The sequence below is a fragment of the Lagenorhynchus albirostris genome, chromosome 5 (assembly GCF_949774975.1).
Source record: "Lagenorhynchus albirostris chromosome 5, mLagAlb1.1, whole genome shotgun sequence".
Lineage (NCBI taxonomy): Eukaryota > Metazoa > Chordata > Mammalia > Artiodactyla > Delphinidae > Lagenorhynchus > Lagenorhynchus albirostris.
This window is the reverse complement of record NC_083099.1, coordinates 26,636,183-26,658,719: the sequence shown is the minus strand read 5'-3', so window position 1 is coordinate 26,658,719 and position 22,537 is coordinate 26,636,183. Positions and strand designations below refer to the sequence as shown.

The 22,537-nt window shown below is 47.7% G+C and overlaps 1 protein-coding gene across 1 annotated transcript in view; it reads right to left on the bottom strand.

Annotated features, from left to right (window-relative positions):
* NMNAT3 (nicotinamide nucleotide adenylyltransferase 3) overlaps positions 1-22,537 on the bottom strand; it is a 116,922-nt gene that overhangs the window by 70,538 nt on the left and 23,847 nt on the right. The gene's annotated exons all lie outside the window — the stretch shown is intronic.

The window sequence follows — 22,537 nt, the reverse complement described above, 5'->3', positions numbered from 1 at the left end:
AGCCCTGTTGACACCTTGATTTCAGACTCCTGACCTCCAGAATCATAAGAAAATAAAATTGTGTTGTTTTAAGCCAATACTTGGTAGCGATTTGTTACAGCAGCCATAAGGAACTCATACACTCACCTATTCGGGGCAGGCACTCTGAAGTGGCCTTCAGCCTGGGGCAGGAAGGGCACAGGGATTGAGCCGATAAGGAGGATATGGAAAGGTGTGTCGGGCACAGGGACCAGCATTGCGAAGGTTCAGAAACCACCACTGAAGGTGGGCGATGGACTAACAGCACATAGATGTGGCTGTGTGTGGTGTATGCTGATGAGTGGGTGGCCCAAGACGGGGGTGCAGAGGGTGCAAGGATCACGCAGCCCCCCAAGGGGGAGTCTAGATTTCATCCTATAGGCAATGAGGAACCTCTGAAGGATTTTAAGAGCTCTCAAGTGCTCCCAGGATGGTGTGTCAGGAAGCGAGCCCCAGGATGGCTACCCCCGGGACCCCTCTGCCTGGCAAAGGTCAGGTAGTCCCCAGCTTCCCAGAGGATGGCCTTTCCTGCTGCCTACATTTCTCCTCAGTCAGCGGGTAATGTGATGCTGGCCAGTGCCCCACGCGTACTAAATTCTAACTAAGTGTGTGCCCCTTGGCCCACTTGTCACAGGCTGTTGCAGAGACTCAGAAAGGAAAGGCGAGCCGGGAAGGTTAAGTGCCACCACTGCGGACGTAACGCGCTAATGCTCATCAACTGGGAGGCGGTTTACCTTTCCCTGTGGTGAGTGCCTCTAACGGGACCTGGACCGGGAAAGTGGCCGAAAACATCCGTTTATTATAGACATAAAGCAGATGGACTTGGGCAGAATGGAAATGGATTCTACAAACATCTTTCATTACACAGACCTCTTGACCGGACTCCTCGTCTTAAAGAAAACAAGAGGCACGGTTTGGATTTGTGGGGTTGACGAGCACATTTTTCAGGACCCGGGGAGATCATTTCCATCTGCGCAAGAGTATCAACTTTTCCAGGGCAATCAACCTTCAAGTAAACTCCGGGCACTTTTTCTTTTCAACTTTGCTGGATTCACTTGCTGTTGCTATGGGCACACAGTGCTGCTAAGAACAAAAGCGGAGCCAGCCTGCTCTGTCGTGTGAGGATCCTCTGCCAGCCACCCCTTGGAGGAAACAAACATGCCAATTAAACGCTCGTCCTAATTATGAGAGTCGCAGGAAAGCAGGCAGCCTGGATCTTCAGTTTTGAGAACTTTCAAAAGATTTGGAGGAGCCCAAGGAATGGAACGAGCTCTCTTGCAATCCCACACTCAGGAGCTGGGACTGATTTCGACTCTCATAGGAGGGAGGAAGTGAGTAACAGCTACTGGGTTTATTGAGTGATAGGCTAGGCACCGGGCAGAAAACCTTATACACATTGGCGCTGATTCTTTCAACACGCCTGGAAGGGAAGGGTTGGTGCTTGCGTTCTGGTAAAGAGTCTCATCAACTTCTCCGAGCCTCAGTCACATGGAAGATGGAGATGATGACACAGACCTTCTGGGGCTGTCTAGAGGGTTATCAGAGTTGACCCACTTAGCACAGTACCTGGCCCATAGGGGGTTCTCCAGAAATATTAGCTCCTTCCTCTTTCATTATACTGAAAACGGAATTCATTATCCCCACATCTGCTTCCATATACCTATTCACCTTGTTTGAAAAAGAGCCTACCATTTTGTAGTCACCCACTGATCAAAACCTGGCAGGCTTTAGGAACACGTCAGCATCCCCCCCCCCCCCCGACAAGCGGCTCCGTCAGACCAGCTTGAGGTGTCACCAGAGAAGAATGCTCCCCAAAAAGGCCACTCCCACATGCCACTGCTGTGGTTTCTGTCTAGCTCCAACCATAACAATCAACTCAAAGCATCACTTATCCCTGGAATTGAGTTAAGAGTTGATACTGAGAAACAGAGGAATGAATAGTTGAATGTCATTCAGGTAGGAAAAACATCTGAAAATGAAGAAGAAACGTGACCCAAATCGCAACCAACTTGGCAACTTTAAACAAAGAAGATCTAAGAGGAGGCAGAAGGTGAGAAGAGGTGCCTGGGGTCTGCGATGAGGAGTGCAGAGTAGCAGATGAACATGCCAGCTATTGTGCTAGTGCCTTGGAGGTACAGGGATAAATGAAATCTGGCCTCTCCCTCCCAATCTTTCAGGAAGAACGGATATCGAGGACACCAGCTGGGACAGAGTCTGCTGGTGAGTTCCCAGCATCCACTCTCCTGGCTGGGCATGATGCTACATTCCCAGTGAGGCCACGTGACTAAGGCCTGGCCAGTGATCTATATGAATAGAAGTGTCGGGTGGGACTTCCAGGAACTCTTTTTAAAAGGGAAAGGCATGCCTTTCTCCTCTTCTCCCCTCCTCCTGTCTAGAATGTGATGGCTGGGGTATGGCAGCTAGATTGGACCCTGAGGATCAACTCTAGGTCTGGCAGAGAATAAGCCAAGAGAAAGTCAGGACCCTGAGGACCTGGACTGCTGACCTCCAGGTATTTTTTTTACTGGGGAGAGAAATAACCTCCTCAGCCACTATTATTTTCTATTTTCTGTTATATGCAGCTAAACCTAATGCAAACTGATATACTGATACCTAATGAATGTTTATTGAATTTGGATATAAAGGAATGAAAAGTGTATAAACTTTTAGAAGTTCCTATTGCCCCAGTTAAACCTATTTTATATCCAGAAACTCAAATAGATATTGTTTGAAAGGGAAAATACATCTAAGAAAAAAAAAATTCTACCATCACTTAATTTTTTTTTTTTTTGCGGTATGCGGGCCTCTCACTGTTGTGGCCTCTCCCGTTGCAGAGCACAGGCTCCGGACACGCAGGCTCAGCGGCCATGGCTCACGGGCCCAGCCGCTCCACGGCATGTGGGATCTTCCTGGACCGGGGCACGAACCTGCGTCCCCTGCATCGGCAGGCGGACTCTCAACCACTGTGCCACCAGGGAAGCCCCATCACTTAATTTTTTCTATGAATTTTTCATGGGAGGAAAAGTCCTTACTCAGGACTCTAGAAGGCTGAAATGCGCAGCAATGAATCTGCTTTTCTGTAGATCACAAAAGCCAGACTCTGTCCTATCTCCTTACCCCCAAGACAGATTCATTATGGTGTGCTGTCGCACTCTGCTTCGAGTGGGCATTTGCCATATGGCTTGGCAGTTTAATGGTTTTCTGATACTTGACAAAAATGAAGCACAATCATTTTGCAAGGAGTTTGCATTCCTAGATGGGTCTTTTCCAAATAACAGCTGTGCCTCAAAATTGAGTTACTCAATTTGCAATTTGTGGACACAATACTCAAACATTTACAAGTGAGCAAAACCTCAAACCACTTGGCCTATTTCCAGGCTTCAGAGTTTGTGAAGTTTTTAGCAATGTTATGACTGTGCAGCTGTTGACAAACTCAAGCCAACGTCTCTGAACCACCAGACCTGGCAGGCAGCAGTGATGTCCTACTTAGCAGGCATGTGGAGCCGACCACAAACCCTGGGGATAGAAAGAACATGAGGGAGAGAGATAAGCCTCATGCCAAAGTTCACAGACTAACACCCTATCTCTTCCTCTCCACTCCCTAACCCATGTGTAGAGATGACACCCAAATCTATTGTCCTAGTCCTGATCTTGCTTATGGGCCCCTACAGGTCCATGGGTGGCCACGCACTGGCCTGATAGCAAGCCAGACAGACTTGGATTCAAAACCAACAAGCACTTCCTAACGGCATGACCTTGAGTGTATCAGTCAGCAGAGGCCAGGTGAGGCACATTAACAAACAACCCCCAAATCTCAGTAGCTTAAAACAATGAAGGTTTATTTCATGTTCCTATACATGCCCAGTCCATGCCTACTGGGGGCTCTGCTCTGCCTCATCTTTGTCCCTCAATCGAGGACTCAAGTCAATGGAGGAGTCACTACCTGGAATATAGTCAATCACTGTAGCAGAGAAAAAGAAGGCTCTGGAAGGCCACTTGGCCTCAAATGGGCACATGTCACTTCCAACAACAGCACCCAAGTTCAACAAGTTAGAAAATGCAATCTGACTCTGTGTCCCAAAGTCAGAGAGCCAGAAATATTTGGTGAATAGCCCTGCAGTTATCAGCTAATTAACCACTCTGAGCCTCAGTGACCCATAGGGAAAATGGAGATAATTACACCTACCTCCTCAGATTGCCATGAAGATAATTGCTGTTGACCATGTAGGGTACTCAGAATAGTGCCTGGCCCATAAGAGGCTCTCCAGAACCTCTAACTTTTCCGTGTGTCCAAAACAGAATTCATCACCTCCCATACCTGCTTCTGGCTGCCCGTACCCCTTATCTGTGTTTCCAGTCGCCCACGATCAAAACCTGCCAGTTAGCTATGACACCTCCCCATCCTTCCTCATGTCCCCTCAATACAATTAGCCTCCGAGTGTGCCCAATGTTCTCTGCATAAGGTCACCTTCCATCACGACCGAGACCTGCCCTACTATAGGATGTCATTACTTTCTTGTATCAATTAGGGAAAATGCAAACAAGAGAAGGAAGCTCTGGTTATCTTGGTTCCCCTCCCCACCAAAGGCAAAGCAGTGAAGGAGCATGGAATGATCAGAAGGCCACCAGGCCATCACACAGAATAAAGGAAGAGCTGAACATGAGATCTCAGGGTGGACAGGGGCCAGGGCAGTGTCACAGTCCCAGCCTGGATGGGATCCTGTGGTATAGACATGGTCACTGGGGCTCACACCAGTGTACACTGCTGTTCCCAGAGAGGGGCAGTTGATGTGGACTGGACAGTCTCACCCCTGCCCCCAGTGTGGGCGTCCACACTTGGTAAGGTAAGAGACACTCTGGAATCACCTCTCCACCACCAATTTGGCCTCAATCCAATCTCTTCTCAATATGCTGAGCAGATTAACTAGTTCTAAAGTTTGGGTTCAATCACTCAGACGAATGTGACAAACTATTGAGTGTCTACTACGCACCAAGCACTGTATAAAACCTGGGCCTTTATGCCACGCCCGTGATAAAGTCTTCGGTAATGTGTTCTCCATTGGCATTTAAGAGCTAGGTCATGTCCTTCATCTGGCGTGGGAACTTTGGAGATTCTGGCCTCATTCTACCTCTCCTAATTGTCCCCCGACTGCCCTCTCTGTTCCCTACGTGTTCTCCATCTCCTCACCAAGCTGGGACCACCTGCCATGCTCTGACGTGTCTTCTGAGTCTTTCTGCTTCTGGGATCTCTGTTTATTGCCACTTCCTAGAGCTAGAATCTCTTCCGGACCAACCCTCCCACAGAGCTCCTCCTGGTAGCCCACCTGGAAGTCAGTGATCCGTCCTCTGACCTCTTCAAGGTGACACTCTGTCTATATGGTTGAGTCCCCACACTTTTCTAGCCTAGCAGGCTGCAAATCCCTAAGGGCAGGGATCCCAGGGGTTCTAATGCAGAGTGGAAGGCAAATAAGGAATATTCACCTCATTCATTGGGGGACAAGGTACAAGTGAAAAGTAGATCGAAATGAGAGACAGGGAGCACCAGGCACTTCAGGGCATGGTCTAGGCTGAAGCAGGAAGAAGCAACTGAGGAGGAAACATCCCTCAAACCAGAAGAGCAGAGCCCCAGCTTTGTCCACCCTCCCCCACCCCCTCCCCCGTGCTTCCAACAACCAATTCTTCCTAGTCTCTCTCTTGCTTTATTTTACCCCAGGCAGACTTCTGTCCCTCCATCTGGGGAGTCAGCTCCCTTCCAGACTCGAATATTGTTCTCACCCCATGAATCGTGTCTGCTGCCTTGGCTGGGCCCCATCCAGGATCCTGATTCCTGATTGCCCCTCAAAGGTATCATTTGACTCCTCTATCCTCTCTGTGTCTCTGTCCATGCCTTGTCCAGGGTGCATGCCCAGGGTCCCGCTCCAGTCCAGCAGGGGGCGATGAGCCACAGTTAGTGTTGGGAAAGCAGTCCCACACCCTCTACAGCCCTAGGGGCTTCCCTATTTGTCAGCAAAATGCAGAACTGTTCATGATGATGGCAGGGGATGGCACCAGGGCCCTTCTAGTGCCCAAACCACAGAACCGGCAGCAATGTGGGCTCTTCCCCCTCCCTGGTCTTGACAGCCTGTCAGTTCTACCTCTGTAACATCTTTATGATCCAGCCCTCTCTCAAATTCCACGGTCACTGCCTTGGATTGGGGCTCATTATTTCTCAGTTGGACCTGAGTGCACTCTTAACCTGGTCTCCTGTCTCCAGTCTCACCTCTGATCCATCTTCGGCTCAGCTGCCCAAGGGATCTTGTAACATGCTTAATTCCCTGCTGACCACCCACATTCTGGATAATGTTGAAACTCCATCCATAGGCCCTTATAACCTGGTCATGACCTGTTTCACCAGCCTCATCACTTACCTTCCAACCCCTCCCTGTGTCTGCTCCATCAAACTGCTTTCTATTCTATCCCAAGTCCCCTTGCCTTGAACGTTAGGACCAGCCTTAAAATCAAATGTAAAAATTCTAACAAAGAAGGCAACTTTGTTTACCTTGCTTGTTCATTCATTCACTAAAAAAGAAAACAAGTTGCCACTGCGGTCAAGTTCCCCCAGGCAACAGGATGATGAGAGGGAGCTCCTGAAATACCTATAAACATGCTGAGCTGGCTGGGCCCTCCATGAAGGCAGGCCAGGCCAGCGGACACCCAGTGAACCACAGCCGGGGAGATGCGGGCAAGCCTTACTGCTAAAAGATAGGTGTTCACTTGAGAATTTCACGGGGCACAACATAACCAGGTCCAGAGCAATCCTTTTCCATCTCATGTAATATAATTTCCTCCAGAAATTATAAGCCAAGCAGCCCATCTTCCCTTCTTTATTGAGTTATAAGCAGAATGAGATGGTCATGAGCAGAAAACCGCAAATCTGTGCAGTGATCTATGAAGTCAGATCAAACCTGAGCCAGGTCTGGGGCGGTAATTAATTAAAAATTTTAACCAAGTTCATCCAACGTATATTTAATGTTATGCATAATCACTTTTGTGTTGGCCAGAGATGAGGCCTGAATGGTGGGCAGTTCACAGGAACGACTGCAGTCTCTATGAGTCTTTAACAGACAAAGCTTATCCTGTTTCTTCCCTCAGTTACTGCTTCAGAAGCCATTAGCAGGACAGGCAGCTCAGGCCCTGCCCACGTCCCCACCAAAGCTGGTGCACGGGCCAACGTCTCTCATGCGTACAAGGACACTCAAACGGTGAAGCCCATGGGGCACTTCTCCTGGCCTTGAACTGAGGCTGCCTGCGCTTGCACCTGGAATGGAAAATGCTTGGCTTTTTGTCCCAAGCTTTATGACTTTGAACGAGCCCTCCAATTCTCTTTAAGATGAGGATATCCCAACATCCATCCACGGGGGTGCCGTGAACATGAACAAAAGAGACACATAAGGACTACATCTCCTACATGGCTTTGAGAAGAGGAGGAAGCCTTCCATTACAAAGTTAGGAAGCAGGATTCATGTGTGCCACCCCCGTGTAAAGACACCACTGTCCATGACAGATTCAACCTGTTCCTGCCAGAGCAGGCCAAATGAGGCCACTGTGTATCTCAGGGCATGAGCTCCACATGCACAAAATCAAGGATTTAATGAAGCCAGTGTTCCAGCCGATTTGGGTCTGGGCTGGGAGAATCAAAGAGGCCCCACATATCTACCAGTAGGTCATACACAACACTCCAGCTGACCTGCACCAGGTTCCCTCCCACGAAGTCAGGAATTGGTGGCTTTCTTTACTATGCATGAATTAAAAAGCCAGCAAAGACGTTAATTTGCTCCTATGATTGCTGAAGAACCAAATGTATTTATCTGGTAGCCATTGGCTGCTGGCATTTCTTACAGGACATTGTGATACATGGTAATCCATGAGTGCGCACGCACGAGCACAGGGTTCCTGGGAGTTGGAGCAGAGAGGCTGCCCAGAGGCCCAGGCAAGGAGGATCCTGGCTCCAGGGGAACAGGCAGATCCCGGGGCCTCAAGGTCAATGGGTAGAGCTAGAATCCAGTCAGGCCATAAGAATTACAGAGCACCTTATGCCCAGAGACTGGGGTAAAGCCAGACATAGACATCTGGAGGTATCAGCTCCAAAATTAAGACAGGGAAGCTTCATCCACCAGCCTCTGGCTCTTGTGAATTCTCCTGCATGTGCTGGCCTCGCTAGATCAACAAAATAATAACTTAAGTGTAAGAGAAAAGGTAGCCAAAATGAAATGACTTAAGCTCACTGTCTTCCATGAGCAGATGTTCCAGAGGGAGTGTGATGTGGCAGAGGTTCTGCTGGTCCTCTTCTCCTTGTTATCAAGCCCAGTTTTGTTCAGGGACAAGGGGCACAGACCCAGACAGGAACCACGGTACCACGTCCGCCATGGCAGTCTGTCCCCTTTGCTGTGATTGGTCGGGCGTGGGCACGTGACTCAGTCCCAGCTAATGATATTTAACAGGAGGAGCCTGGAGGCCTCTGGGAAAGACGTTCCTACCCGCTGAAAGAGCAGCGACGGGGAGGCCCTTTCTCTGCCCCCCACCCCGCCCTGGACACTGTGGTGTAAGATGTGCCACCGGGGTTGCCACAGTCCCCTGTCACCACAAAGGGAAGCCCTAGAGAGCTGCAGAGGTGAAGGACCACCCAGAGATGTGGTCTCATCAAGTCACTGATTTAACCTAGTACTGCCTCTCTCTAGATTTTATTACTGAGCTGCTAAAATACCTTTACTGCTACAGCTACTGCTGGTCAGGTATTCGGTTACTTGTGGCTCGAAGCATCCAAACAGATATACCCCAGGAGGCCTTGGTTCTGGCTGTGCCTCACAGTGTGTACAATTCTACAGGCCAAGTGCGACCCCAGCGTGAAAAGACAGGGACCTTCTGCATGACATGGTCCCTAAAGTCAAAGCAGCCACTCCCTCTGGGTTGCAAGCTGGAGAGAGGCACTGCGCCTGTGCTTGAGGGCATCCTGCTGTGTGGGACCCAGGGAGGGGTGGTATGTTAGACCCCAATGTGGCCACTGTAGTGGGAATTTTCCAGGGACTATTTTGAACAAACATGATTTTTGGTTGACGCTGGGCCCTCAGAACCTAATCTCGGGGGAAACTGCCTCCTGAGCCTCTTAACAGACGCGTCTCAACTGCATTCACTGTCCCCATGTCCCCGCAGGGACCTCTCTGAGGGCAGCTCTGTATCTGGTGGGACCGTCTTCGCATCTTCGATGGCTCGCTGGGAGGACATGCACCTCGCTCCACCTCTCCACAGGCGGGGACAGCTGCGTCTTTCCTGCTTCAGCGCCAGCTGCCTGCCTGTCTGTGCCTTTGGCCCACAGCCTGGTGACTTGAGGAAGCCTCAACACATCCGCACCGTCATCTGTGCCTTTGCTCCTGCTGGCCCCTCTGCCTAGAATGCCCTTTCTACCCATTTGTACCTATTTAACTTTGCTCCCCTAGCACTCAGCATATATTAGGGCAACATAAAAGGTCTCCTTAACAACGACAGAAACAAATAACCCAATTAAAAAAGGACTTAAATATACATTTCTCCAAAGATATACAAATGGCCAACAAGCTCATGAAAAGATGCTCAACTTCACTAATCATTAGGGAATGCAAATCGAAACCACAATAAGATTCTACCTCATACCCATCTGCGTGGCTACTATCAAAAATACAGAAAGCAACAAGTGTCGATTAGGATGTGGAGAAACTGGAACCCTTGTGCACTATTGGTAGGAATGTACAACGGTGCAGCTACTGTGGAAAACAGTATGGGGGTTCCTCAAAAAATTAAAAATATAATTTCTATGATTCATCCATTCCACTTCTGGGTATATACCCAAAAGTATTGGAGGCAAAGTCTCACAGGGATATTGGTACACCCACGTTCAGAGCAGTAATATTCACAGTAGCTAAAATGTGGAAGCAAACCAAGGGTTCATTGATGGATAAAGAGATAAGCAATATGTGGTATTTACATACACTGGACTATTATTTGGCCTTCAAAACAGGAACTTCTAAAACGTGCTTCAGTATGTGTGAAACTTGAGGACACTGCTGACTGAAACAAGCTTCAGAAAAAGACAAATGCTGTATGATTCCATTTACATGAGGTACTTAGAGCAGTCAAACTTATAGCGATGGGGGATAGAATGGTGTTTGCCAGGGGCTGGTTGGAGGAGGGAACGGGGAGTTGTGTACTTTCAGTTTTGCAAGATGTTACAGTTTAGGATATGGTTGTACAACGGTGTGACTGTACTTAACACTATTGAACTGTATACTTAGAAATGGTTAAGATGATAAATTTTATATTATGTGTATTTTACCCCAATTAAAATCTAAAAATAAAAGGTCTCCTTTGGTGAGCCTTCTCTGATGCCAGGGTCTGACTGCACTGGTTGCTCATTAACCTCTGCCTTGCTTCCTTGTTTTCTGTTCTATCAGGATTGTTTTGAGACCTACCCAGGTGCCTAAACCAAGAGCATCACAGAGAAATAGAGCCAGAGCCCTTATTGAACTGCTCCTAAAGTCAATCCTAACTAGGCATCTCAATTATGTGAGCCAGTAAATTCTTTTTTAACATCTTTATTGGAGTATAATTGCTTTACAATGTTGTGTTAGTTTCTGCTGTATAACAAAGTGAATCAGCTATATGTATACATATATCCCCATATCCCCTCCCTCTTGCATCTCCCTCCCACTCTCCCTATTCCACCCCTCTAGGTGGTCACAAAGCGCCGAGCTGATCTCCCTGTGCTATGCGGCTGCTTCCCACTAACTATCTATTTTATGTTTGGTAGTGTATATATGTCCATGCCACTCTCTCGCTTTGTCACAGCTTACCCTTCCCCCTCCCCATATCCACAAGTCCATTCTCTAGTAGGTCTGTGTCTTTATTCCCATCTTACCCCTAGGTTCTTCATGACGTTTTTTTTTTCTTAGATTCCATATATATGTGTTAGCATACGGTATTTGTTTTTCTCTTTCTGACTTACTTCACTCTGTATGACAGACTCTAGGTCCATCCACCTCATTACAAATAGTTCAATTTCATTACTTTTTATGGCTGAGTAATATTCCATTATATATATGTGTCACATCTTCTTTATCCATTCATCTGTCGATGGACACTTAGGTTGCTTCCATGTCTTGGTTTTTGTAAACAGTGCTGCAATGAACACTGTCATACATGACTTTTTTTGAATTATGGTTTCCTCAGGGTATATGCCCAGTAGTGGGACTGCTGGGTCATATGGTGGTTCTATTTTTAGTTCTTTAAGGAACCTTCATACTGTTCTCCATAGTGGCTCTATCAATTTACATTCCCACCAACAGTACAAGAGGGTTCCCTTTTCTCCACACCCTCTCCAGCATTTATTGCTTGTAGATTTTTTGATGATGGCCATTCTGACCGGTGTGAGGTGATACCTCATTGTAGTTTTGATTTGCATTTCTCTAATGATTAGTGATGTTGAGCATCCTTTCATGTGTTTGTGTGAGCCAGTAAATTTTTAACCATTAAGCAGCTTTGAGTTGGTGTCCTGGGACTTGCAACCAAAATCAACCTAATTGCTAATACACTTGATCTGAAATATTGCAGCACTAAGGATAAAGGAAAGATGCTAAGGATTTCTAGGGAATAAGAAAGTTCATAGACAAAGGAATGAAAATAAGCCTGGCATCTGACCTATCCTTTACAACATTAGATGCCAAAGATAATGAGCAATGGCTGCATACTTCTGAGAGAAGATGACTTTGAATCTGGAATTCTCTATCCGGCTAGACTCTCATTTCAGTATAAAGACAGAGTAAATACATTTTTAGACATGAATGGACTCAAAGTTTACCTCTGAGGCACTCTTTCTTAAGTTCATTGAGAGTGTATTCCAGCAAAACGAGGAAGAAAAACTAATAAAGTAGAAAGAAAGGGATCCAACCTAGGAGGCTGGTGAAGCTAGGATGAGAGCTGTGCAGGCTGTATAGCACGGCCCAGGGCAGAAGAGGAAAAGGTGGGCCTCTAAGTAACAGGTGCATGCTGAGAGGCCAGGTACACTGAGGTTACAGTGGAAGCTTTCTCTCTCAACTGTAACCAGAAAAAAAATCCGAATAAAACAGAAAGCTACCTAATAATATAATGTAAATTACATTGTGACACAATTTTAAGCCCTGATGGAATATGAGAAAAGAAAATTCATTTGACTGATATTTCCATTTGAGTGGTCCAGGGCTACTTGACCCTGGAGTGAACATTCATGTAGTCAAAATTGACTTAAATGCTATTTAATGCTGTTCAACTTTTAGAGTCGATTTAATGAAAGGCACAGAAGGCTTAATTGTGAATACATTATAGAAAGATAACGTTAACACCCTTGGTAATGTAAGAATACAGCCACCAGAAGGGAAATGGTTAGGGAAAGAAAAATGGGATCAAGAAGAGAAGTTCCAGTATTTTCCTCTTACCTCACAGAGAGTCTAGATACTGATTACAGTTTAGGAATAAGAAACAGATTTGATTGTGAATAATAGATAAGGGGAAAGTAGTGCTTTAAACAAGACAGGGCATAAACTTCTCTCCCATAAAATGAAGCTGGAAGGTAGGTGGTTCAGGGATAGTGCAGCAGCTCTGATAGCACCAGTATCCCAGGATCCCTCTAGATTTCTCTGTCATTCTTAGAATATGCCTCATCTGGTCTCATGGTCACAAGATGGCTGCTACAGCTCTAGCCATCATACCTGTGTTCCAAGTAAGAAGAAGGAAGTGGGAGGAAGGGCAAAAGAGGCCAACCTGCTGAGTCATTCCCCTTATAAAGAGCTTTCCTGAAGCCCCATCCAACAGCTGCTTATATCACAGTGGCCAGAACACAGTGACATGACTGTCCCTATCACAAGGAAAACTGGGAAGTGTAGTTTTTTTAGATGGCACATTGCTGCTTTCAACAAACCTGGGTTTGTTTGTAAGAAAGAAGGGGAGATAGATATTGGGAAAGCAATTCATCATTTGTGTCTCAAGAAATAAAAGTGTATTCTTTAAAGTAAAAAGGTAACCAATAAGATAATAAAAAATAACAGAGCCATCAAAAATGAGAGGAAGAAGGAAGGGTAGGGTGCAGAGTATAAGCGAATTAAATCAATCCTTCTTAATGGGACTCTGTGGCTATCTTATCAGGGTACAATTTAGAGTTGTGCATTTAATCCCCCAAATAACTTAAAAAGACTAAAGAGGCTACCTTTGGGAGGTAGGCAAGGAGGTAGGGATGAAGCTGTAACTTTTTATTAAAAAGCCCTTCTGAAGTGGTTGCATTATTTTGATTACAAATGTATCAGTGTTTATTATATTGGGAAGCCAAGCATCCCTCTGTTTCTTTTACCCTTGACAACCTGGTTCAGTGGTGGGCCTTCTAGTACATTTTTTAGTTCCCCTCACTGGCTTAGAAAGTGACATAAACCAGCCCTATTCAGGGCTTTCTTTATTTCACTTCTTTCAATTGATTCCTTATTTTTTAAACTCTAGGCATTCAAGGTTCTTTATGAGAAACAGACTGGCCAACACACCCCCTCTTGTGTTTCTGGTAGGGTAGGTCCGCCCAGGCCCCACCTGAAAGGCGGCAGCAGCAGCAGCCAGTGTCATCCCCCCGGGTCACTCCTGGCTGCTGGCGGACCTCTGTGCAGGGAACTGTGTTTGCTGCCTGCCTGGTCTGCACTCCCAAATCACTGTCCTAATATCTCTATAACGTATTAACGTGCGGTGGCCAAAGGGAGTTCTGCTGAAATCGGCAGTAGTTTGGGCCATTTTGGACTAAATCCTAGAATGCACCCGTAATGCTGAGCGATGCAGTTTAATTTATGAGTATGTAGGTCTGCTGCGAAATTGGGAAATGGAAGCACGAGACATTAGCATTCGCATGGCAAGGGCAGGGCCAGGTCCAAAACTATAATAGGCATTTATTTCACAGGGGCGAGTTTGAAGGAGCTGACGCTCTTGTCAGTTAAATGTGTGCTCACGAACCTCATCCTTTTATTTTAATGCCACCAACCACCTGGGAGGTATGTGCTACTCCTGGCCTTATGCCCTTATTGTTGCCCAACGCCCCCCCATTGTTTTCACAACAGTAAAACATTTGTATGGACATCCTCTGGGCAGGTTTAAAAGTTGAATTTCATGGCTGGAATGTGGTTCGATCTGCAGGAGGTAAGGTAGAACAGACGGCTTCTCAACTCCTTCCAGCAAGGGCATCAATACTATTATACGGCTAAGTATTTCCAAATTAAAAAGGGAAGACAGACAAGTTTGTAATTTAACTCATAGCAGCTGAACATGCGGTTCATGCCATGTAGCCTCCAGTTGAAAGAACTTGTCAGCCAGAGATTTTCTGTCTGACCTGGACTTTCTAGCCCATCTTTCAACGCACAGAGAGAAATAACATCTCTTTCTGTCTTCCTTATGAATGAAAATACATTCTTCCCAAGTTCAAAGGAAATATCAAGCGTGCCCCAGCAGTAAGTTCAAGTATGCTGGGAAAGAGGTTGGAAAATCCCACAGTAGCAGGCCGAATGATGTCCCCAGACCTATCAGGTCTTAATCCCTGGAACCTGTCAATGTGACCTTATTTGGCAAAAGGGTCTTTGCAGATGTGATTAAGTTAAGGCTCTTGATGTGAGGAGGTGATCCTGGATTACTCAGAAGGCCCTCAATGCAGTCACATGAATCCTTGTAAGGAGGAGACAAAGGGAGATTTGACACACACGGAGAATGAAGGCCATGTGAAGACGGAATAAAGAGAAATTTGGAGGTGCTGGCCATGAAGACTGGAGCGATGCAGCCACAGGCCAAGGAATGCCAGCGGCTACCAGAAGCTGGAGGAGGCAAGAAACAGACTCCCTCCCCCTCACATATACTCCCAGAACCTCCGAAAGGCACGTGGGCCTGCTGACACCTTGATTTTGGCTCAGTGACACTAATTTCAGGCTTGTGGCCTCCAGAACCCTGAGAGAACACATTTCTGTTGTTTTAAACCACGAAGTTTGTGATATTTTGTTACAGCAGCCCTAGGAAACTAACACACCCCTAGAGGTGCTGCAGGGGAAGGTTTCAGTTTGTACAAAACCATCCCAAGCACCCTATGGTTCCTTTGATGGTATTTGGCAGAAGTCAACTTCCTGCCTCCAAGCAAGTGGAAAGTGAGAGGGCTGAATGTAGGGCAGCCAGGTCCATGTAGCACAAGGGTGAGAAAAGCAGGCAGCCACACTCCCGGGTCCTTGGGAACAGCTCTGGGCAATTCCCCTCCTGAAGCAGGAGGCTGAGTGCATGAAGAAAACATGTCTAGTTCTTAAAGCAAATATCTGAATAGGTAAGTGTGAAGGGGGTACCAAGGATTTAAGAAACGTCCCATAAATTAACCTCATAGCTCAGTTAGGGCTGCATTGCGCGCGCGCGTGTGTGTGAAATATTAGAGACCCAAATGTCTACCAACGGGGGAATGGTTAAACCCCATATTATACCATTCAGCTATAAAAAAGCAACATGTTTCTATGCATATACTGACATGGGAGGTTACTAATTAGTAAATGTTGAGGGAAAAGAAGCATGTTACAGTCTTATAGTATTATCTCATTTTGGTTGAATGAAGCCATCTATGTTGTAATATATAGGAATAATCCATAATATATGCACCTATATATGTATATAGATCCACTGGATGGGTGCTCATCAAATGTTAAGTCATTACCCCTAAGGAAAGGGGAGGGTTGTTGGGGGGACGGACTTGGACTTCTTACTTTACATGAAGGTGCTTTTTCCTTTAAGTGTGTACTCTTTTTGTAGTTTTAAGGAGGAAAAAATGAACACGCAGTAAAGACAAGCTGTGAGAACCTTGTCTAGTAGACGCCAAGCACGGTGTGGCCTGAGGAAGGGCCGGTGGTCCGCAGAGACTGGCTGTGGCTTCCTGAGGCCGCCTGCAGGCCTGCCAGTGTCACAGGGCTGGAGGCAAAAATGCTGGCTTTTACACCAGGCTCCCTAGTGGGGCGATGTTTTTATTTATAAAAGAAAAACCGGCACAGTCAGGAGATCAAAGTCCCAGGCAAGTGTGTCTACTGTCTCTTCACAGAGTGAGGCAAAGCCACTATTCACCGGCTCCTCCATTTTGCATGAAAGCCAAGGGGAATCTGTCTTTGGAGCACTTCCAGAGTAATCCTACGTGAGGATGTTTCGAAAGGTTGTTTTGCCCCCTGGAAGGCTTGTTTCCTCGCTGGTGAGCGGAACTGTCTCAGCACAGCCCTCCTCCTGTTGGTGAGCTGCCCGGCAGGACAGGAGCCTATGCCTTGGAAAAGGACCCCCCAGTCTCCCTCCTTGGAGTACACCCCAAAGTGCACCCCAAACACGCTCCACCACACAGGTTACTTGCCCACTGGAAGTGTTCTTTTGGATTAATGTACAATCAGGCTTATCAACTGTGCACCAAAAAGGCGTTAATACAGCTGGGGGAAATATGCACTGACCTCCCACCGTTCAATTCAGGGGCACTAGAGATGTGATGGGAGGGTGTCTCGGGACGTCAAAGCAAAGATGAGATTTCTGGAGGATGAAAAACCATGAAGCGCAATTCCCCTTCGGATAAAAGCGGGGGCGTGGGTCATTTCCATCTCAAACACGTGCCACGTGAGCGCAGGGCTTTGAAGGTAACAGATTTCTGCAAACACTTCTGCAGTGATGGCTCTCAGTGAAACTACTGCTTTTTGTGGAAGGAAAGGAACCGTTCCTCTCTCCCCTATAAAATATGAAGTGTTTATTTTTCCAAGTATTTTCCTCCGATATTTGCTGCAAATCATAAAAAGTCGTGACATTTTATGATTCCTTATTACAAATTTCAAAAAAGACTTTCATCTCCTTTAAAGGAATTGTTGCAAAAACAAAGACTGGGAGCTGGATCTGTACTTAAGCAGAGGGACAGCTGTATCTAGAAGGCTTATGCTTAATCAAAATATTGAACCCTGTTGGTTTTGTACTTCCATTCGCAGACTCTTAGCATCTGGTCCAAACCCCCTGTTTTATAGTTGAGAAAACTGAGGACCAGAGAGGTGAAGTTGCTGATTTAAGGTCACACAGTAAGGTAATAACAGAGCTAGAATCAGAACTTGGGCTGAGACTTGTATCACACTGCGATGCTGCCTTCCAAGCCAAGCTCTTTGGTTATGGAGATTTTAAAGTTTTATCCAAGGACTGCATCATGACATATAATCCTCATCACTAGGCCTAATGAGGCCGGCAGTCTGGAACAAAAGCAGGGGATGCAGAAGACCCCTTTTGCGCAGGTAATAAATTCAGAGAAATACGAGGTTGGAAAGGACCTGGAGGGATTCTCTACTCCATTTCCTTTCCTGAAGGCAGAAGTCGCAGACATCATTCCAGGGGAGAAGGAGCTATTTTATTTCTAAAACCCTTCAGGGAAGATTTTGTCACTTTACTTACAAAAAGGAATATCTGGGGCTTCCCTGGTGGGGCAGTGGTTGACAGTCCGCCTGCCGATGCAGGGGACACGGGTTCGTGCCCCGGTCCGGGAGGATCCCACATGCCGTGGAGCGGCTGGGCCCGTGAGCCATGGCCGCTGGGCCTGCGGGTCCGGAGCCCGTGCTCCGCAACGGGAGAGGCCACAACAGTGAGAGGCCCGCGTACCGCAAAAAAAAAAGGAATATCTGATTTGCTCTCAACAATAGGATCCAAGAAATAAGCAGAAAAAACCAACACATAGTCTTTTACATAAAAATATAAAATCTTCCTCACCCGATACCTCAGAAGTGATTATTTAAAATCACCTCCTAGTTTAATCCAATATGGACATTTCTACTGTAAAAGGAAAACATTTTGGAAAATAAGGAGTACAGAGTTGTTGTGACACCTTAACTATGATTTCTGTAAGAATCTGTAAGAATGTAGGAGACTCACTCGGGCCTGACTATATGAAGAACTTTGACAGAGGGGATAATACAGACAGAACTGCAGAGCAAACACTTGCAACATGAAAACTCCTGAGTTCGAAACTATACAGTGGCTCCCACTGTATGATTTTTCTCTCTAAGGTTCGTATGAAGTCCCCTTTTTTGCAAAGCAGTTTTTGTAGTGGGCCTTAGCTGGAGAAAGTACATTTCTAAGTAATCTGAAGGGGAAAAAAGTTTGATTAAAAACTCCACCAATGATTCCACATATATGCATGCCAAATGAGTCGAAAGCCAGAGGTGATTCTGAGAGAAGGCAGTCTGCCTAACATCCGTGATATTAAGAGAGAGGAAGCTAATAATGTGTGGCACTTTATCTAAGACGATACCGCTGACTCACCGCCAACGGCTTTGAACTGCTTTTCCATCAGATGATGAGATGCCGGGCTCCTGAGAATTCAGGGGTGCATCTCAAAGGCAGCTGCTGGAGTTAAGGCGGTCCAGGCCAGTGGCACAGTGCAGGCCACTCACAGCACCTGTGAGAGGGGCTGGCAGGTCTGAGGACAGAGCAAACACCAGAGTCTTGGTCTAAGGGTCCTGGGCAAGGGTGTGAAACAAGGACCTTCTTCAATTTTCCCCCTACCCCAACCATCCCCCTCCCGTGACCCATCGGAGCTTCTGTAGCCATGACTCAGGGCTCCTGTTCCAGCCGTTACTCCTCTGTTGTTCCAAAGCGAGGATTTCGCTGAATGCCCCCCTCTCCTCCCCCAGGCGTTCAGGAACCTCCTATCCACTGGTGGGATATCTGGCACCCACTGCTTGATCTGTGTCTGGCCCTCATCTTCCACCCAGCTTCAAGCCTGAGAGGGAGCCCAGGCTGGAGGAGATGCTGGGAGGACAGGTGCCCGGGGAAGACTTGCACTCTGGGGTCTGCCCTGAGCCAGCCAGCGCCCAGGCCAGGTGTGGGCTCCGGGCTCCCAGAGGAGATTCAGCCGCATCTCAGCCCGGAGGCGGCTCATGGCTGGTGGAAGAGGCCCATGAGTCAACAGCTATAATCCAATTAAGTCCGGGTACCCACAAAATGCAAGCGGGCCCAGAAACGAGGCTAAGTGGCTCTGAGTGGATGAGCTGAGGAAAGCTGTAGCTAACTGCACCTGAGCTGGATCGTGTCATTACTATTCACGGGGCGCTGCTGCTAACTGCTTCCACATAGATGCTAACATTCCCCCTTTGCAGACGAGGAAACTGGGGCTCAGAGAAGTGAACTACTTTGTTCAAGGTTACAAAGGGAGGAAGAGTGAGCTGGGATCTGACCCCACACCGCGGGCTCTCCAGCTGTCTCCCAAGACCTGTGAACCAGATGACAACAGCGTGGACCTGTGAGCACACACTTGGGGGTACTTCACAGCCTGGATTCCCAGGTCCCCAACAGCATAATGTTTAAGAGGAACTGCAAAACCCTCAAAACTAAATTCAGTTCACTTTAATTTTGGAAGCAAGAGCGAACAGATGCCCACAGCCTCCTTCCCTCGGAGAGGGATGGAGAACCAGTAAAGCACCATCCCTTCTCTCCACTGAGAGAAACCGGGAATCACTGTAGAACCAAATGCAGCTCTGCTTCTCCAAGAGTGAATAGTGTTGGCTGTAACTCTAGAAGTCCATAAGCAAAGGACATAAGCAAAGGCAAGAGAAGAAAACCCTGAGCTTGAGGCCCTTAACCAAGGAGATGTACATCCACTCAAGAGAAGATTAAAACCATTCAAAGTACAAATTGGGTTTCACAACAAGCATCCTACCCCTATTTTATTGAAATAATGGAACTAAAATGTTAAAGGAACAGATACAGGGAGAAAAAAATGCAAGACGTTCCAGTTTAAGGAATCTCTGCTTCATAAATGTCCACCTTACTGGAGTTAGTCTGTCATTTCCAGTTTATAAAAATACTTATGCTTGGATTAAAAGGTCCCTAAAAGGTCATTCTGCAAATAAAACCAGACTCAGAGATGGTTTTTGAAAATATTCTGATGCAGAAAACCTCACACCTCTCAATGTGTCATTGAATGATGCCAAAGGTAAGTGGTATTGTTAAAAACCCCATTAAAAGTTTTTTTTTTAAAGAAAAAACTGGTTTAATTAAAAAATAGTAGAACACTATAAAATGCTGACCTCTCCCTCTGCTCCTCTGCCTCCACTTCCTAAGGTGAGCTTCTGGCCTCTGTCTGGAACACCCCTACCCTTTACCACCTCCCAGAACTCAACTGGTCATGACTCACTGTTTCCCCTCATCCCACATCATTAGCCCTGGGGATGGCACTGTGGGGTGAAAAACCCCAGGCGTCGCTGCCCACCCGGCTGCCAAGCACCTCTCACAGGCTGGCCCTTCCTCCTCTGTGTCTGAGACCAACATGCTTGTTCCTAGCATTCCTGGCCTTCAACCTGATACACAGATGGTGTTTAATAAGTGCTCCCTGAATAAAAGATGCAGGCACCTGGCCAGGAGCCTCTTGCTTCCTGCCTTTCCTTGGAGCTCTTCTCTCCACCTGGACTGCCCTCTCCCCTCAGTTTATCTGTACCACCTTCTCCAATGTCCCGTAAACGAACAGCACCATCATCCAGGCAGCCGTGTGGGAGGGATTCTGGGCCCCTCTCTTTTCCCACACCACCCTCCTCTCAATCCGTCCATCACCCAGTCCTGTACGCTCCACGTCCTAGATCCCCCTCTGATCTCCTTTCTTCTCCCTCACCCCGTAATGCCTGGCCCCAGCCTTCCTTGCGTCCATGGGGCCACCACACGCTCCCCCGCTCCGCACTCCCCTGTCCAGCCCTTCCTTAATACACACTGAGCCCGTCCCTCCCCTCCGTCCTCAGGATGGAGCCCAAGCTTGCTGACAAGGCAGAGAGGTGGTCCCTATGCCATGGCCCCGTAAGTCTCAGCTCCTAGCAGGCAGCTCTCAGCCCCATGCCAGCTGCCGCAGAAGCCCTCTTACCCTCGTTTCTGGCTGGTAAAGCAGCAACAAATGGCCAAAGCAGGGAATCATTCCCAGAAAGTCTAGGTGAACTTTCGCTTTAAAGTAAACCTATACAAGGGAGCGGTCTGACGCAGGGCCAAGGCTCTGTTTTGGGAGCAGGGCTTGGAGCTTTCACAAACCCCATCCAGCCCCCCTCCCCATGCCAGCTCCCTTTAGGGGGAGAGTGCACCTAAGGACGCCCCAGAAGAACCTGAGGGGAAGGATCTGTCTTGATTCTTCTGATCTGCACCGCATCCCCACCTCCACCCAGCTGTTATAGTCCAGTTCGTTCACCAACACCCGGGGGGTGAGGGGAGGCGAGCCACTCTCACTATTTTGAGTCTTTTCAAAGCATTCGATTCATTCCTCCAAAAAAGCCTACCCTTTCCTTTTGTACTCATAATCCATCAGTTTATGTAACATTTAATAACATCATGTGATTCATTACAAGTACAATGGGCACCAACACATTTGGAAACAAACGCAACTGACTGGTAAGTGCCGCAAGCGCAAGGTGGGGCAGGAGAAGGCAGGCAGCGGGCTCGGCCAGGCCTGGGGGGTGGGGGACGGTGTGTGGGCGTGGCCTGCCTCCCCCACTGGATTATGCGCCCCAGACCAGAAGAGCCTGGCTCCACTCACTGCCTTTAGGATCTCTGTGTTTGACGCAGGACTGGAACATAATCTGGGCTTAGGAAATGCTGGCTGAAGGGAGAAACGAGGCTCCCCACAGACCAGCCCTACCCCAACTCCAGAACCTCCTCTGGCAAATCCAGGCAGCCCCTCCCCTCCCTACTTGGACTCACTCACTGCCAGAGTCACGCAGTGGACAACACGTTCTAACTCAGACCCAGGGCGGGACTGCATCTCAGAGCCGGATGCAGATACGAGGGACCAGAGATCCTGGCTAGTGCAGATGCACGGTCCACGGGTCAGGAAGATGGAGACAAGCTAGGGGATGCGGTTGGGGCACGTGGTGCCTCCCACCTCCCTGCCTGGACTCCTCTCCTCTCTCGTCTCTGGGTCCCAGCAGCTGGCAGAGCACACAGCACCTACAGAGTCCTGAGACGGCACAGCCCCGGGCCGAGGATGGCTCCGGAACATCCCCACTCTACGGGAGTGTCTTACAGGTGAGACCCTTTGGGCAGGAATCACACCTTCCTCCCTTCTTCCCCGTGGCTTGGGGCATGAGAGGTAACTGATTAGCGGGAAAGCGAGCCTCCAGCAAGTTAACCTGCAGATAAAAAGAAAATCAACTTCAAACCAGGGGGCTGATTTCAACATAAACGTTGTACCCCTACTGCCCATGAGCCTGGAACAAGCTGAGAATAAGCGCAGCGATGAGAAAGCCAACCACTGGCGGACGTGTCTACTCAGCGGCAGGCAGAGAGACAGCTGGACTCTGGGTTACAGAGGAAGGGCATAAATAGAGATAAACTTGATTCTGGGCTCAGAAACTCTTCATTAATAAGACTGACCTCCTTTTCACGCTGAGAGCATTTGTGTGCCCTTCCATACTTCCAATAAAATCACAAAAATAAGATGCCAAGCTGTAAGCACATTGCT